Consider the following 7,319-nt stretch of genomic DNA (forward strand, 5'->3'; position numbering starts at 1 on the left):
TAAAAAAATCAAATTTATCTCACAACAGGGATTAAAAGATATTAAATTCATTTGCTCTGGGATTATAACATTCAGCGAAATAGTTAATGATTTCCCAACTACTTTTAACTAACTTTTAGTCTTGGATTAGTGTTCCGGTTTAGAAAAATATTTCTCGACTCCAAGAAATGAATTTCAAAAATTTTATATTTGAGGGAAATCGAGAAAAATTCATAAAAAAATAAATATATTTCAATTGAGTAAAATGAATTAAATATTTTTTAGGTTGAAATTAAAATTTCCTTAAATTTTAACTCAATATTATGTGCCCATTTGGGAAATCTTAAAATAAATAACTTATGACTTAAATTTGATAAGTGATAAGTTGATAAAAACTTATAATATACTAGTGTTTGGATAATTTAACTTATAAGTCAGAATTTTTTTATTTAAATAAACTAAAATAAATAAATTTTAAATATAATTATCTTAATTCTTATATTTTAAGTTAGATTAACATTTTAAAAAATATATTTTAATAATAAAATTGATAAAAAAAATGAAAAAAAAATAAGTTGAGCAAAAGTACGTCGTTACTAACATTTAACATATCATCTTATAAGTTGTAAATTCAACTTATAAGTTGGGTCGACAAACACTCTTTAATAAGCTGTTGCGGACTTATAATTCAATAAGCTCTTTTCTAAACTGACCCTATGTTAACCTTTCCCTTTGTCATTCATTATTTTATCCCTCGTTTCCTCTATTTCTTTTTACTCTACAAATTCTCAATATTCTCCACAGTAACTTCAACCCCTCCGTAGTAATTTAACCTGTAAGTTGCTTAATATTACAATTGTTGCCACTGCCAAAATCTTACTTTGGCATCAGGATTTCTCCACGTATTCATGAGAAGTACAAAACTTATACATAAAGCTTTGATTTTCAAATTGAACCATCAAATTCAACATTACACATATTTAATGAATTCAAATTTAAATTCAAACCATATATATCATTCTTATTTCATTATGTCCAGAATTAGTATTGCGATTTCATTAATCCTCCGTATAGTCTCTCTTCATTAGTTTCGTATTATAAGCTATTAATTTTCTAACAAATCTTTATATGTTACTTGCAGTTTGAAGTTTGCTGAGGATATGTTTGATGATTTTTCCAAGAGGTCAAAGTGGATAAAGTTTCTCAATTTAAGGTATTATTCTTGATAAGTTTTAAAAATTATTCTTCCTGTTGATATTAATTGTTATTAAACTTTGCTCATGAAGTGTTTGATAATTTTTCCCAATAAAAAAATTTATAAGTTTGCCATTATGATCGAGTATGATGTGCATATGATTGATAAGAAAGTTGTTGATAAGGATGAGGATAAGTCTGGTGGCCATCGCCCTGGATTGAAAACTTTTTGTGATGATTCTGAGGTAGCGAGCGAAATTCAAATTCAATTTGAAAGAGCTTCTGAAATGGGGAATGAGCTTTCGAAAATCCTTGAAATTGGAAAACATCCGCCAAGTCGCAAGCATGCGGCCTATCAAGGTGAGAATTACTTTGTGATTTAGTAATACAAAGTTTGTATGAACACAACTTTTACGTAACAAGTAAATACAATCTTATCTTTTATATGGCTGAACAATTTTATCATAATGTATTCTTAATTTTTATTTATTCAATGTGCCTTCACCTATTTCTTCAAAGATTTTAAGTGTAGCTGTTACTTCACTTTCAATTGTATCATCATAAGCTTCTACTTCTGAAAGAGTTCCTAGCTTAAATTACGATGATGCTCCGGGTTGAGTTTCACTAATCTTTCCTCTACTTTGCAGAAGTTATTACTCTGGGAGAAGAAATTATACGAGAAAGTTAAGGTATAAGCCGTTGCCGTAGTATTCTTTTAAGATGTGTTTATTATATTTACACCTGCAATTATTTTATTTTCTATTACTGTGTTATTATGTTTGTAACTTTGATCATGTATGTTAAGTGATTCATATTCATAGCAAGTTATTAAGTAATTTTGTCCTGACTACTGATATAGTTCCTGGCTAGAATTAGTAGTTCAGATTATATATATGTTAATTTCTGTCACTGATAATTATTTAAGTCCACTGAGTTTTACTTGGTTATACCTCTAATGACTGCCACATAATATACAATGATGGTAGGTTGTCAGTTGACGTTAATATTTTCGAATATAATTGTTAAAAGATATATTTATTTCTGTTAAATTTGTCATATAGTTTAACGGCAAAAGTGATGTATTATTCTTCTTAGGAGTGATATCTAGGTTCAGTCGGTTACTTTTTGCACCACAAACTGTATGCTTTTAAGCTTTGATTTCTCTCTCATCGTATTGCTTTATTGTTTAGGTTGAAAATTACTTACTTTGATTGTTTGTAGAATGCACCTTCTGTATATTGCATATTTAATTATTTCCTTTGTGTTTCCGTTGTTGATAAGTTTTTACATAGATATTTTTTTTCTTTTCATAATAGTTGATATTTATCATAGTTAGATTATGTAATATATTTATTCTATTTAAGTAGTAAGTGACGTTGATTTTGGAATGTAGATACAAGTTCCATCAAGATTTGTTAGTTTTTAGTGAAGATGTGTTGTTAATTATTGATACAAAAATTAATGACCAATATAATATTATGATAGAGAGGCTAATAGTTTTCTTAGGTGAGCCCAGTTATCCAGCTGTAATATAATATTTTCTCACAGATTATCCAATCAATTGAGAACACTTTATCATTTTTTAATTTGAGAAGTGCGTTATGCTCTTCTATCTTTTTCAAATTTGAATACAACTTTAATAATTTTTATGCTTACAATATCTTATCTTCTTAAGATATGCACTCTAATTATTTAATTTTAGTTTTAATAGAGTTTTTTTATTATTATTATGTTATTTGAACCCCTAATAAGTTATTTGTAGTCTAATGTCTAAATGATTATATTAAGTTTTGGCCAATGTTTGGAAGTTATATATGCATGGATAGAAGAGCAACATGTATACCACTTTTCTTAATCTTGAAGATGTCAGGCAAATCGAGTGGCCATAAATTGAACAAGGATTCCAAGCAGAATAGTTTATCATACAGTAAAAGTAGCAGTTTAAGTTTAGTAAAATTTAATCATCCCAAATCTGAATGTGATGCTCCCAAAATCCTCCCACAACTCCCTTAGCAATTGCAGCATAATCCACATGAAATCGTTAACTATTCCTTCTTTGTAAAATTTACTTTTAATAACTATGAAGTTTGAACTTGGCTTATAATATCTTTTCATTTTCATATTGTAGGCGAGAGTGGGGGATGTCAGCTTTCCGCAATATAAAAAATAGAGGAATTGTAGCATTCTTTCAACAGAAGTAGGCGGAAATATTTTTTGGTTTATAGAATGAGGAATGAGCTAAGTTAGTCATAATGCAGAGTAGTTCATAGCCGATGTTCTCTTCCTCATTAAGATTTGCTTACTGCTTAGTGATACAAATTAATACAAAGAGACATTTCGTGACCAAGAAATTGGGAACTCTATATATGAAATACTGAGATATTTTTATTTTTAATTTTTATATTATTACAAAGACCTCATATATTTTAAACATTTGTAAAATGATATTTGTAGCTTTATATCCTAATTATAATTAACCATGGGAAGTTTTGAAGCTATTCAATTTTATGTACATGACATTGTCACTATCGAACAGCAATTTACATATAAAATCGGCCTCGAGCCAAAGTTACTACCTAAATATGTTAAACCTTAACTTTCAGTCTCCAACAACAACAAAAAGGAAGAAGTAAGCATGCTTATAAAGAAAGAACGGAGAAATAGTCTCGCTACCTCTATTTTGCTTAAGATATGTTGAACTCTATTTATTTTTTTATCTCTATTTTACTTAAGATATGTTGAACTCTATCTATTTTTCATGTCTGTAACTTCCAAACTATTTTACAACAACAACAATACGACTCCAAACTTCCAATTTTGAAGAACCAATTTTACGTAATCAGTTGATTGTCATATCAATGTATTAAAAAATCAACACCTCGCGAAGCGGGCATCCATGCTATCTTTTATTTGTCTCAACTCTCACCTAGTCATCAAATTTTTTTAATGAAATCTGTATGATCTGTATAATTCAAAGATTTGTGTGTTCAACTCAAATTAAGTTATGTCAAAATCGACTCCCATCAGTGTAAATTAATTTGGGGGTGGGAGATTCGAATGTTCTAAAATAATTTAATTAAAAATTCGATATCATGATGGTTTTTCTTAATATGAAATTCGTAACTTGTGATGAAATTATTACTTGTGATGAAATATTTACTTGTGAAAAGATTGATACTTTTAACGAAATAGAGGCTTGTGAAAAAAATATGAATTTAATACTTGAGCAAAAATGATGAAATTTTTTTGTCGTAATTGGTTCAATTGCAACGAATTTCAGTGTAAACAATTCATCGCAAATGGACATATTTGTTGTAGTGTTTTAAGTAAGTTCTAGCTTTTTCCTTTTTTATAAAATGGAGATGGCATCCGTCAAATATTATTTTAGTAATAGTGTATCATTATAAGTAGGGTGTTTTATAATTTAATTATTTCCAAAAGTGATAAAGGTTTTATCCTGTTTAATAATGTGACGCCCCCAAATCCGGGGTCAGGATTGGGTGTCACTACATAAATTTAAATAATAATAAAACCTGTATATTAAAATAAATATACAGATAACCCCTCATATTCAGGATCGCTTACAGGTTATAGTATGAAACAAGAATCTAACCTTCTAAAGTTACATTTTCTAGATACAATTTCATTACCTCATTACTAATGTCCTTGTATCGATCACTCTGACATCTCCAAATTTCTTCAGCTAGAATCTCACCAATTTTGCTGTCTATTAAAAGCTATTCACTTTGCCCTCATTTGATACTGAAAGAAATAAGAGTTTACAAAGCAAGAGTGAGCCAAAAATGCCCAGCAAGTATCATAAATGGTTTCCATGTATCAGATCAGAAAACTCCTGGAAACGATGGTTGAATGATTTTAAAAACATTTTTACATATTTAAATAGTTGAGCGAACAAAACATTGGCCCTCATTGGCCTTTAATCATAAATCACATTTTTCCGAAAAAGGACAGTAATCGTTTCAATATTTCATCCTTTTGAATTAAATCTTGGTGTGAGTTTGTAGTTATGAACTACTCGGAAAGGAATGCCGTTAATGGAGATCAACAATAAATTAGACTGGACACTAGAAACCAACATATGCACTATAACCTGCTGATCAGTCAGGAGATAGTGTGGATCTATACCCAACTGCATAGACCCAACCAGCATATGGGGTACCCAGGCAACTATGGCCTAAGGGTCCGGTCCATCTCCGACCCATAAGATCCAGCTCATCACTTGTCCTCATAACAATCGTCCAGCCCGTTGAGTATTTTGATATCAAATTATTTTGATTTCAAAACATCCCAAATCAGGGTTCGCAAATAACCCAAACGAATGGGTATTTGCTCAAGAGAGCAATCGAATTATAGGAACAATAATGAAAAGAACTGGCATAATAAGAGTAATTTCAGTGAAATATAAAACAATTAACTATTCTGAACTTAGAATAGGAGCGAATAAATATTTGCAGTATTTTAGGAGAAAGGTTAGGAATACTTGCCTCAATTCATAATCCTCCGATCTTTAACTAGCTGCCATATCACTTAGTCCTGTCGCATCTGTATTACCCTCGACGTGCTACTTGACCTTTCTTATCATTTACCCTCTTATGTTTATCTTTATTCTGAATCCACTCATTCTAGTACTACACGCAATCAGGCTTTACTTCTACAGTCTCTATCTGGCTTTGAACGTCTCGCACTATGTGCATCTATCACAAATAATACTATTTAATGAACTGAAAATATATAATTGACTAGTCTATACACTTATCCCTATCATCTACCGCTCGATAATAATAGATAAGAATCACATCTCATTTAGATAACGTTTAAAAGACACGCTGACTCATTATTCACATAATACGTACACATAGGGCATGTAATCATATTATCCACATTACACATAATCACGTAATTCATGTAGCACATAAATTGAATCGTCAAAAGACAGGTCTCGATATGTTTGGAATCGAAATCGGGTCAAAATATATATATTTTATCGAATAATTATTGACTCGAAATGATCCATAAAACAAACGTCCTTTAGATACAAAGGAATTTAGGTCTCGAAAATATTTTTAATAGAAGCTATATATTTTCCTGAGTCTAAAGGCGTTCGTTTCGTATTAGTCGGACGAACGGTTGATTCATTATGAATTTTTGAACATTTTTTTTCGGAATTAAAACCCGTTGAAACGTCGGCCATGTCCGGCAAAAACATGATTATGCAGAATCGGAACTCAAACTCGATGATGTATATACGAAAATGACGCTTGTAATATGCACAATCAAACCCCCAAACGCATACTAATCTCTGATCAATCAATTGTTAAAACGAATTAATCAAAATTTCATATGAACCCTAACAATCGAATTATCAATTTCAGTTGTCTATTGGTGAAATTAAACACGTGAATCGGTTACAAAACATTAGATAAAGCTATATCAGCCATTAGATTAGTCTACTAACCCAAGAATCAGAAATACCCAAAAATCAATAAAACTGTTCTTGAACAAGAACCCTAATTTTATTTTTTTCCAAAATCAAATTCATTTTTCCACATGATACAAACCTCAGAATCTGACATATTATATACCAAAATGATTAGAAAATTATTCTCTACATGATTATAGCATCAAATCATATCAACGACTTCAAGAACAAATTTTCATATTTAAAATCTTAATAAATTCGAATTAAAATAAATAGACAGAAGATTACCTGAAATTTATGGGTTTGATTTGATGATTGATTATGATTCTATATTTCGAGAGCTTCGTTTTGATATATTACACGCTCAAACCGGAGTTCGGTAACGTCCTCGTTCGTGCGTTTGATTATCAGGAACATATCAGTTTTTAGGGTTTTCTCTGTAATTACTATATTTTTACTGGTTGTAAATGAATAAACGAATAAAATGAAATAAGAAATATGCTATTTATATTTACGGAATATTGGTTCTTTCTGGATCATTTTGGATCGTTAAATTAGTTGCTTAGCCGCTAAGTAACTACAATAACGATCCGATTTGATATCAGTTTTGGATAATTATCCCAACCGGGCTTTTTATAAAACACTTTATACGGAAATAATGTAATAATATCCCGTCTTTCAAGAATACGGGTTTTGTTGATTCACC

The 7,319-nt window shown here is 30.0% G+C and overlaps 1 long non-coding RNA gene across 1 annotated transcript; it reads left to right on the forward strand.

The window, feature by feature from the left end:
* Nucleotides 1-996: 996 nt before the first annotated feature.
* LOC141705987 (uncharacterized) lies at nt 997-3,526 on the forward strand. The gene is made up of 4 exons (XR_012568560.1): nt 997-1,192; nt 1,359-1,533; nt 1,821-1,862; nt 3,302-3,526. It is a non-coding gene; the product is annotated as an uncharacterized LOC141705987 (long non-coding RNA).
* The last annotated feature ends 3,793 nt before the right edge of the window (nt 3,527-7,319 follow it).

The sequence above is a fragment of the Apium graveolens genome, chromosome 2 (genome assembly GCF_009905375.1).
Source record: "Apium graveolens cultivar Ventura chromosome 2, ASM990537v1, whole genome shotgun sequence".
Taxonomy (NCBI): domain Eukaryota; kingdom Viridiplantae; phylum Streptophyta; class Magnoliopsida; order Apiales; family Apiaceae; genus Apium; species Apium graveolens.